General features: G+C 42.5%; 1 long non-coding RNA gene and 1 other non-coding gene across 2 annotated transcripts in view; both read left to right on the top strand.

Moving 5' to 3' along the window:
- The first annotated feature begins 336 nt into the window (after positions 1-336).
- Positions 337-408, top strand: TRNAE-UUC. The gene has a single exon. It is a non-coding gene; the product is annotated as a tRNA-Glu (tRNA).
- A 5,648-nt stretch (positions 409-6,056) lies between these two features.
- Positions 6,057-10,706, top strand: part of LOC106725597 — a 16,131-nt gene continuing 11,481 nt past the window's right edge. Inside the window, exons 1-2 of the long non-coding RNA XR_001361520.1 lie at positions 6,057-6,187; positions 9,181-9,247. This is a non-coding gene — a long non-coding RNA (uncharacterized LOC106725597). The remainder of the gene's footprint in view (positions 6,188-9,180; positions 9,248-10,706) is intronic.

The raw sequence follows: 10,706 nt of genomic DNA on the forward strand, positions 1-10,706 counted from the left end.
GCGGGGTCAGCAGCCCCAGCCACCTTCTGGCCTCCGCGGCGGCGGTTTCAGGACCCCACACAGCTCTTGTTTCTTATTAATGAGTCGGAAATCCGAACACCAGGCCTTCCGTACTTGGAAACACCACATCGGTGTATATCTGGAGTCTGGATGGAGTAGAAAGGGATTCACGGGCCCTCGGTAAAGAGCGAAGGGCTACACCGCGAGCCGTCAGGGGTTAAACTGGCGCAGGTTTCCCGCAGGCGCAGAAGCAGGGCTGACGCCCGGGACCTGCGCGGCGCGGCGGGCGGAAGCGAGAGACTCAATTTGCCTCAGCTGGGCCTCACCCTCGTCGTCTCCCACATGGTCTAGCGGTTAGGATTCCTGGTTTTCACCCAGGCGGCCCGGGTTCGACTCCCGGTGTGGGAACGCCAAGTTCTTTTTTATTTTTTATTCTATTATTACTAAAGCGCCAATTTAGGCTTAATAAGGCAAAGACTGGTCTTGTTAGAAAACGCTCTAACCCCATTTCGGAGCAGCCCCGCGGGAGATGGGGGAGGGATGGAGGCGCAGGGAGCTGAAAGGGCCTCTGTCTACCTCTGGAGTGGGCGTGACGGTAAAGCAGAGGGAAAGGTAATAACTCTAAATAGTGTGAAAATAGTTCCTGAAATAAGGAATTAAATATGAGGTGAAAAAACGGGAAACAGCCAGTCCCGTGCTAAAATATATGTTCCAGTTGTTTTTTCTACCATAATTTTCCCTTTTACTGTGGATTTGGAGCAAATGATCAAAAGGTGCTCTTGTTTGAAAGAAGGCACATTTTAGGATATTGTAGGGCTTTTTAAGTTGCCCAAAGCTATTCCTTTGAGAAGGACAGCAAGATTTCCAGAAAAATAAACAAACAAAAATTGGTAAGTGCAGAGTAGTTCGGTGTACAAGCTGTGTGTTTGCTATTCAAAGAGCTCACTCACTAAGCCAGTTAATTGGGGAGGGGGTGGGGGGAGAAAAAAGAAAATTGGGTATTACAAATATTGAGGAGTGGCAAGAATTCATGATATACTCGATTAGTATTAGAAATCTTAGTACTGATGTGACGAGTCAGTTTCAAACTGTTACCCAAATAAGTGCAGCCTCTGCTATAATCGTTTATCTTGCTTACTCTCCAAACAGTTGCTATTAGGAAAAAAACCTCAAGGTGTTTGGAAGCCACACTTCATTCCCACTGGTGTTGCACTCTTTGCAGGTTCCTCAGGTTCTTCCTAGACTGCCATTAACACCGAGAAATGACTGTGAAAAAGACTTGATGTCCTATAACTTTGTTTGAAATTTGCTATATTTTTAAGTCCTTTGAGATTTTAAGGGACACAAAAACAAATGTCATCCTTCATGAGACAAATACTAGGCTAAATATATGCTCATTCGAAATTGCTAATTAAGAGCTTGGAGGAGAAATTGATCATCAGCTGGTAATTTATATTTATTCAATCAAGTAGGACAGAACTGATAGGAAAATAAAAAGCCCAACCATAATAATACTAGGTAATATTTAGAGAGCACATACTATGAACCAGGCTAAATGCTCTACACACCTTTTTTTCAATTTAATCTTTATTTTGTTATGAGCTAATATTATTATAACTGTATTAACCAGTGGCCTAGTAGGAAACTGATGACACATTCTTAGCAGAGAGTTTAACAAAGGGACAATTGAGGGTTTAGTTAGTGTTTAGGGAAGCAGCAATAATGCAATCCTCAGGGCTCGTGGGCCTCACGGGGGAGAGAGGGTAGCTGATGAAGAGGGCTGCTACCCAGGAGCTGTGTTTTTTGTTATTGTTTTAAAACTTGCTTTTGCTTTCATATGGCAGGTGAGTTTCATTCAAATGAAGGCTGTCAAATCTATTCATCCTATTAATCATTCATTTTCATAAAATAGATTTTTTGGCTTCATGGATTTGACAAAAACTTTCTTTGGGTACCTATGATATGTAAGAGACTCAGAGCATAGTAGATGCTTCTACAGACATATATCTAATAAAAACTTTACCTTCATGGGGAGATGACTGCCTGAGTTATACCTGGTATTTTCACAGTCTTGCTTTTTTCAAAACAGTTTGCCATAATTTTCATTAATCATCCTCATACTCAGTTTTTAGATGCCTGGACTATTTGAGCTGCAGAGGCCCTTAACAGTCATTTAATAGAGCCCCTCGTGAAGCATTGGGTCTGGGACTTTATTCCTCCGAGTGCCTGGCATTGGACTTTAGATAGTATCCACCAAAAAATGGAATCTCCTCATGATGTCCTAGCCAGATACCACTCCCTCAAAATCCTGGCTTCAGGATTGGGTAGAGAGAAGATACATTTTTAAAATTCTGTTGTATCTTACTTTTGGTTAGTGTTCACAGAACAATTTTTCTTTTTGAGGTTGTGAGGTTTTTTGTTTTTTTATTCACCATATAAACATTTCTAGAAAGTGATCATCTTAACTTATTTGGGATATTTGAAATAGCCATATGTTCTCAATATGTTTCCTTTTCTGCTTACAGTCATAAACTCTGAGGGATTCTGCATTAAAATCACCTTATACCCATACACATATGTATTTATAGTTATATGTATTTGTATGTTCCCTCTGAGGCATAAACTTTATCCAAAAAAATACCCTAAATAATTGCAACCTTAAAACTTCACCTCAATACAGGACAGGGAAGGCAAATCTGAATTTTAAGTCACTCATATTGTAAAGCTCAAGAACTTGGAAAAACACTGAATACTTGGAAAATTACTGGAGCAAATCATCAAAAAAATCAATTTGCAAACACCTAGAAGACCACAGGGTACTGGGTAATCATCCCACATAGCTTTGTGAAAAACAAAGCTTATCAGATGAATCTAATTTCCTTTTGTCACAGTGACAGGCATGGTGGATGTGGGGAGCAGTCAAGATAATCTGTCCTGATTTAAGAAAGCTTGGGATTTTCTACTTTGTTGTGTACTCTCGAAGAAATCGAAGAAGAAGAAAATGTAGATAAGGTTATTACCCTCTGGCAGTAACACATTTAAACCTGAAATTCAGGGCTCAGCTTCACCCAGATAGGCAACTTACACTCTGTCTGTGCAAAAATGACCTCATCCTCCTCCCCAAGTCTCTCTTGCCTGGATTCCTTATTTTTGTAAGTATCATTCAGGTTCTGTTTGCACAAATTACTTAATCTCTCTGCTCCTCAGTTTCCTTAACTCTAAAATGGGGATAATAATAGGACATATGTCATAAGGTGGTAAAGATTAGAGGAGATAAATGGCTTATAAAGTGTTTGGCCCAGTTTGGGGCCAATGAATGCTGGTTGTCACCACCAGCACCCTCACCATCATTATCATGTTTAGTTTCTCTTATTCCTGGACTTCTAATCACAGTGTTAAATCCGATCGTTTCTACCTCTTCTGTGGCACCCACATATGTCCTTCATTTTCTTTTTTCTTGCATTTATTGGGGTGACATTGGTTAATAAAATTATATAGGTTTCAGGTGTACAATTCTATAATACACCATATGTATATTGTATTGTGTGTTCACCACACCAAGTCAAGTCTCCTTCCACTTAGATGCCCTGTGCTGGGTCAGATGGTGTTGTTCCGTGGACTGCTGCAATAGGCACCACGCTAGCTTCTCTGTCCCCCATCTTTTCCATGTCACATTCTGCTGCCTCACACAGCTTGGAGCCGAGCATGCTGCTCCCCTGCACCTAAACCTACAGGACTTGGGCCTGCCATGCGCTTCAAACCTACCTTTGCAGCCGAATTCTTACCTCTTTCCTCCATGAACCCCAGAGTCCAATTAATTTCTCATTGTGTCCTGTATTTGACCTTTTCTCCACTGAAATTCTCTTATGCCTTGGGGGTTAATGGGGGGGATGAGGACACATTTGTAATACCTTAACTAATAAAAAAAAAAAAATTCTCTTATGCCCTTTCTCTAAGTATCTGCATCTTATCTCCATGATTTAAAGCTTAATTTAAATGTTACATCCTTCATGTTACACCCTTACCTCTCCTGCCAATGGGAACCTCTTCTGATTCTCCTTGGCATCCTGTGAACTTCTCTTCTGATACAAACTCCTCTCTAACCTCGGTCTTAGCTTAGATGTGATTTCCTCTGAAAGTCTCTCCTGCCCCACTGACAGTGGGCGAGATGCTTTGCTCGGATGTTTCTCTCTCATTGAATTTACCACACTGCCATGGCCCCACTAGATTGTACCCTCCAGGGCCAGTGCCCTGCACACAGTAAATAGGTAAAAAAAACAACAACATGCGTTGAGGGAATGTATGAGCCAGACAAGGAACACCTTAGCTTCCAAGTTATAGAAAACCACAGGAACTAGTTCAGGACTAAGAGAGAATCGTTGGCTTAGATAACCAAGCTGCGGGAAGTGGAGTGGTCTGGCTGGCCTCAGAGACAACCTATTCTCACCTGTTATGGACCAGCTGTTTCCGCGTGGCAGGGGATCTGGGTACGGCCAGCTCCAGGTTCATTCCTCACAGCTTCCCCAGTTGAGAGGGAAGGCCCTTCTTAGTTTCTGTTGGAAAGTGCTGGGGAGGAATTTGACCTCATCTGGGTCCTGTGCTCTCTTATAATTGAAGCACGTAGGGTATTATGATTGGCAGCCCTTGGTAGAACCACATGGTGGAAAGGAAGGAGGAACAGGGATTAAAATTGAGCCCAAGAAATGAAATCACAGTGATGGTTGCACAACTTTGTGAATATACTAAAACCCCTCGAATTGTAAAAGGCTAAATTTTATGGTATATGAATTATCTCTCAATAAAGAAATGATGAAAAAAATTAAGCCAGAGATAAAGTCTTACTGGAAAAATGAGCATTTTTATATTCCTTTTATTTGAGTTATTCATTTATTACACAAGCATTTATAGTGTGCTTACGATGTGCCAGCACTGATCTAGATTTACATTTTAGTTGGGGAAGCACACACACACACAAACACATAAGTAAGGTAAGAAGTTTGAATTTCATTCTAAATGTGATAGAAAATCTCGGGAGATTTAAGCACGGAGAGAATTCCACCCCCATGAGGAGCCCCTGGATTGGAGGGGCTTTGAGAGTCTTCTGGTCTCGTCCCCGGCACCAACCACACTTTCCTAGGAAGGTGAGAATATTTTAGCGGATCTCTTGAGATGCCTTCCATAACTACATTTTCAGAATTTGGAAACTTTGTCATAAAATAAAGTTTCCTTGTGGACTAACCTAGATTTCATTATACTTTACTTTCAGCCCATTTGCCCAGAGTTAGCCAAATTGCAAAGTTAGACTGCCCTCACTTCTGCACCACCTGGGGCCGGGGGTGGGAGGGGGGGGGTGTTCCCCATCCACCCTCAGATTGGAGGATGCGTGCTAGGAGAACCAACAGAACTCACTGAAAGGATACAAGTTAAAATCAGCCAGAGGAAGAGCTACCTAAGGCAGAGACTGGGAGGGTTCCAAATACCAAACTTCTATTGTCCTTTCTCCCTGTGGAGTCATATTACATTACCCTCCCAGTAGTGATGTGTGGCAATATGCATGGAATATTGCCAACCAGAGAAGCTCATTTTAGGTTTTATTGGGTCTTCATTATGTAGGCATGATTGATGGAATGATTGATTGATTGCCCATGTGGTTGAACTCAGTCTCAGAGACTTTATCCTAAGTCATATGGTTCATCTTTCTGGCAGGGCCTGCTAACACTTTAAAACTATCAGGTGTGGCCAGCCTCTACCCTAAATAAAGATAGTCCTATCAGGTACGACATAGCTTACTTCCCAGGATCCAAGGGCAAAAATCAGATCTCTCTTTGGGAAGCTCATAATCTTGAGTACGGGCCATTTTTCCTAGTTTTCTTCTCAAAGGACTTGGAGGAGACAGGATAGGTTATTGCCACAAGCTGTTTGCCAAAACATAGGTAAGCGTTCAGGGCAGCGGCTTGTACTGGCTCTGGCTTCTCTGCCATCCCGCCCCGCCCCCCCCCCCCCCCCTTTCTAAGAGGAAGTTCCAGAAAAAGGGGTGAAGAGTGGCTGTGGGGAGCAGCAGGTTCTCTCTGAGGCCCACACTCTTTGGCTGGCTGCCTCACATCCCCACCCTCTGATCTTAAAATGGAAACAGTGGGTCCTTGGGGTATGTCTGATGCTGGGGATTTCTGCCTCATCAGAACAGCAGGTTAGCTTGAGGGATGTCACCTGCATTAGGATTTCCACTGGAAGCTCAAAAGTTACGGAATGGCAGAAGATGGATGCCTGTCAGGATTTAGTCCAGAACTTGCAGCATTTGACAGTGGATCTGGGGAATTCACCATTTTATCAGGGACCCCCACCCCCACCCAGTGGGTTTTAGTTACTTTGACCTAACACCTGCAGCAGTCTGGTTGCATCACCTTTTACCCTGACTGTTTTTGTATAAACTTAGCAAGTCCATTGGCCAGAGGCAGCAATCTGAACCATTTCTATCTTGCCTGGCTATCCAGTGCTGTTTTCTATTCTAAGCTCTAATGTAGGAATTGGTGGTGGTGGTGGTGGTGGTGAGGTCATGTGGAGGAAGGCAGGAGATTTTATAAGCATCAGATGTGTTCACTGAGTAAGGTGGAAACAGTGAAGCTGACAGAATCAGAAGCTGGAGTAATTTTCCATAACCTGTGCTCATTAATGTCCTGATTGGGGTTAATGGATTCAAAGGAGGCGAAGAGAACAATGCACTAAGGGAAGTGAAGCAGGAATAATCAGAATTTGGCAACAGCTCAGCGGTGGGGTGTTTGGGGAAGGGATGATTTGTTGACAACCCCAAGATGACAAGTATCCCCAGAGAGACAGAGAAGTGGGGCAGAGAGAATGAGATTTGTCTCCTCTGACAAATTTGAGGCACTGTTGGGACATCTAAATGGAGCAGCCTAAGAGCACAGGAAATCCAGGCTGGAACACCTGTGAAAGCAGACACCTATGAGGGCAGTTGTCATTTTCAGGCAAATAGGAGGCTTAGGGGTTTTGTCACTGAACACTGCCTGGCTTTTCAAACAGTGGGTGAGGGGCAGAAAGGAGAGTGATGAACGTGTGATGGGAAGGTATGTGATGAGAGGTTCTGTCATGTACCTGGCCCACAGTGACAGAAGCAAACTTTGTATGTAAACCTCTAGACCTGCAGTGACAGACATCTCAATAGCAACATCATAGGTTATGATAGATTTGATATTTATGATGATAATTTTCTGGCAGATGGTAGCAACGTGTCTTGAGGTAGGTGTGACTTTTTCTGATTTGTGCAAAGTTACTATATAGGCTAGCAGAGGCTCTGGGGTGCTTGTTAGGCTATTTTTAAAGTAAGTCTTAGTTAATAAGGTCTGCAAATTTTCCAGTCCCTTCTGATCTTGCTATATTATGTGAAGAATCAGGCATTTTAATGTTGGCACCCAACTTCTTTTTTTTCTAAATATATTTTTGTTGATTTCAGAGAAGAGGGAAGAGATAGAAACATCAATGATGAGAATCATTGATCAGCTGCCTCCTGCATGCCCCCACACTGGGGATTGAGCCCGCAACACACAACCCGGGCATGTGCCTTAGACCGGAATCAAACCTGGGGTCCTTCAGTCCACCGGCTGAAGCTCTATCCACTGAGCTAAACCAGCTAAGGCGTCACCCACCTTCTTGCATATGCGTTGTGTGTGATTGTGGGACACACTGGGAAGGTGAGTACAAATTTCAGTGAAAACTGTTTGGTGTATGTTGCATATCAAGAGCTACACATGTGTTTCTTTTGTCTGGTAATTTTACTTTTAGAAATCTACATCAAGGAAAGAGTCAGAGAAAGGTAAAAATATAGATTTATGAACAAATGTTTTTCCTTAGAGCATCATCTATCATTAAAAATAATTGAAATGGAAAAAAGATCCTGCAATAGGAGAATGATTGAACAAATGGTACATCCACATGATGGAATATTGTACAGTAGTAGTATATACAATGAAGGTTATTTACCAGTAAAGACACAGAAAAAAAAGAAGTATCACAAATTTTAAATATAGTTTGAGTCCAACTTTGTATTATAGAAGGAAACATACACATACATAAAAACAGGAAGGAAATACACCAAGAAGTTAATAGTGGCTATATCTGGGTGGTAGAATTACAAGTGATTTTATTTTTTCCCTTATACTTATTGCAATTTTCTATATTTTTGAAATGAGTATGTAATTGCTTTCATAGTCAGCAACTTATTTCCCTGAAATAAATTCATATAACTAACTTGGGAGTCTGTGTTGAGTATGTTGAGAAAGTGTATATGAAATGTCCTATAGTAGTGTGCTCTCAGCTACCCTTCCCCACCCCCACCTCCAGCACAAGTGTATTTTAGAGCTGTCCAACCTTCTGTGGGCCTTTATTTGCTGCTGTCACCGTTTAAACTCGGGTTTCTGGGCTGACCCCTGCAGTGGACGGGAGAGAGCAATGAAGAGACAGGCTTCAGGCCCATTGTATCAGCCTTCCTGCTCTCACCCAGGGTGATGTGGGCAGTCTATTTTCTTATCTGAAAACATAACCTGAATGCCTTGGGCCTTGCATAGGAAATGCCATTTTAGCTATATAGGAAAAACAAAACAAACCCCCCACCCAAAACTAAGAGCTTTTTTCTAGTGGTTAGAGACTGTTTAAGTGCACAGTGTAGATCCTGTTAGGTCTTACTCATCTGGTAACTTTATCTGTCAGAGCACTGCCTTGTCTTACTGCTCTTTTGCAAATGAAAATCAAAGTGCTTTTGTTTTTTAAAAAATATTTCAAGTGGAGTTTTGATCCACTACTCTTTAGCTGGTGTAAAAGGCCCTGGGGAGATTTGTCGAAATGAATTTCTATATAGAGAATCACAATAATTTTGAAATACTTATTTGAAGGTTAGCAGAAACAACTAGTATTTTCACAACCGGAAAAGAGGTCAGTGTCAGATATGACAAAATAATAAAAGGGAAAACAAAATTCATTCCATGTTAGATTCAGTAGTAATAAAAACAAAATGAAAACCTTAGATATTTAGAGAGTGCTTAACCTTTTAAACACAATCTTCTGAGGACTTGATATAAATGTATCTATATACATACACCAAGAAAGTTAGACCCCCAAGATTTCATAAATTTCCAGTTTACTACTCAATTACTCTTTTTTTTTTTTCAGGTTGTGTGCCCCAAAGAGACCTATAGGGAGGGGGACATAGCAAGTAAGACTATAGTTCTTCTCTCAGGTAAATGAAAACATTTAAATGTTTCTAGTGAGTCTATAATTATTTCAAAATACAAAAATTAAAAGAAGCTAAGTGAGAATGATAAACATAAGGAACCTAAGGACTATGTAGATGGAATATATTGACTACAACAGTTTACCACCACCGTGGCATAAAGGTAAAGTTGGATGCTGGCGAATGCAGGGGATTGGATTGGGGGTAGGGAGTAGAGAGGATGTAGAGAGACTAGAAGAAAAAAACCTAGGCTTCTACTCTTCTGCCTCCAGAGAGAAGAAGCAACAGTTGTATTTCCTTGAATATGTTGGGGGAGGGCAGTGGGGGGAAGGGACAGTGCTAGTTTGCTGTGTGGGCTTTTTGTTGTTTAGTTGTGGATGACTAGGTGTAAATGTGTGCTCCCGGCATTGCAGTTGGATTCCGCTGTGGACACCCGAAAGGTCCTCGGTTCCTTTCCTCACCACTGACTTCTTGCCTGTTCCACCCAATACTGAGTTGGGTCAAACAAGTTCAACAATTTTTGGGAATGTTCTGAGGGATCAAGTGTGCAGCCAATGTAAGATTCTTTTTTAGGCTCGTGCACAGATTCATTCTCCAACTTCTGCTTGGGCCACACGCCACTGGCAAGCAAAATGATCTCAGTGACCAGGTACTCAGCAGAAGGCATTGCACGTGGGGCAGTGCTACTTCACTGGTTGTTCCTGGATGCTGAAGCTCGACCCAACCCCCTCTGGCGAGATTTCCAAGGAGCAGAAAATTTTAAACCACCAGCAGGTCTGGTCAGAGAACCTTGGCTCCTTTCACGAGCCTTTTTTGAGCACAAAAGCTGGTTCCATGCAGTAAGTGGTTGCCCAGCGCACAGCTCTGAATGGAGCCCTTTGCAAATTCTTTTCAATTCGCCTCATAAGCTGAGCTCATGCTCCTTTTCTGGCAAGGACACTGTGGAAAATTCCCTGAACATAGAGAGCTGGCTCCATTTCCTAGCAATTCTACGAAGTTCTCTCTCGGTGATGGTAAAATTGGAGCAGCCTAAACCTCTCCAAGGCATCTAAAACAAAGAGCACTCTGGGCACCGGTGACAAGAAACAGAGCCCCACTTTTCAGCATGAAGCTTGTAGAATTTAGACTCAATCTGACGTGGAAGGTTTGATTACAGTGACTGTTTCAACTTGGGGCCTGCTGAGACATTAGCGGTCCCCGGATATTTCGAAGTTCTTGGCAAAGCTTTTCTAGACTGTGTAATCTATTTTGTCATCTGTAATCATATGCAGACATCTACTAACTTTATCTATATATATAAGGAGCCAGGGGCCGTCACATCCGAAACAACCAAACAGAGACCGAACAGACTGAGTGGGGCAACAAGGCCAGCAGGGGTGTTAGTGAAGGATGACCAAATGACTGAGCAGCAGGCTGCGTAGGGTGACCAGGCTGGCCGGGGGCGGGGGAGGGGCAGTGAGGGGCG

This window comes from Myotis brandtii, unplaced genomic scaffold (assembly GCF_000412655.1).
Source record: "Myotis brandtii unplaced genomic scaffold, ASM41265v1 scaffold174, whole genome shotgun sequence".
Taxonomy (NCBI): Eukaryota; Metazoa; Chordata; class Mammalia; order Chiroptera; family Vespertilionidae; genus Myotis; species Myotis brandtii.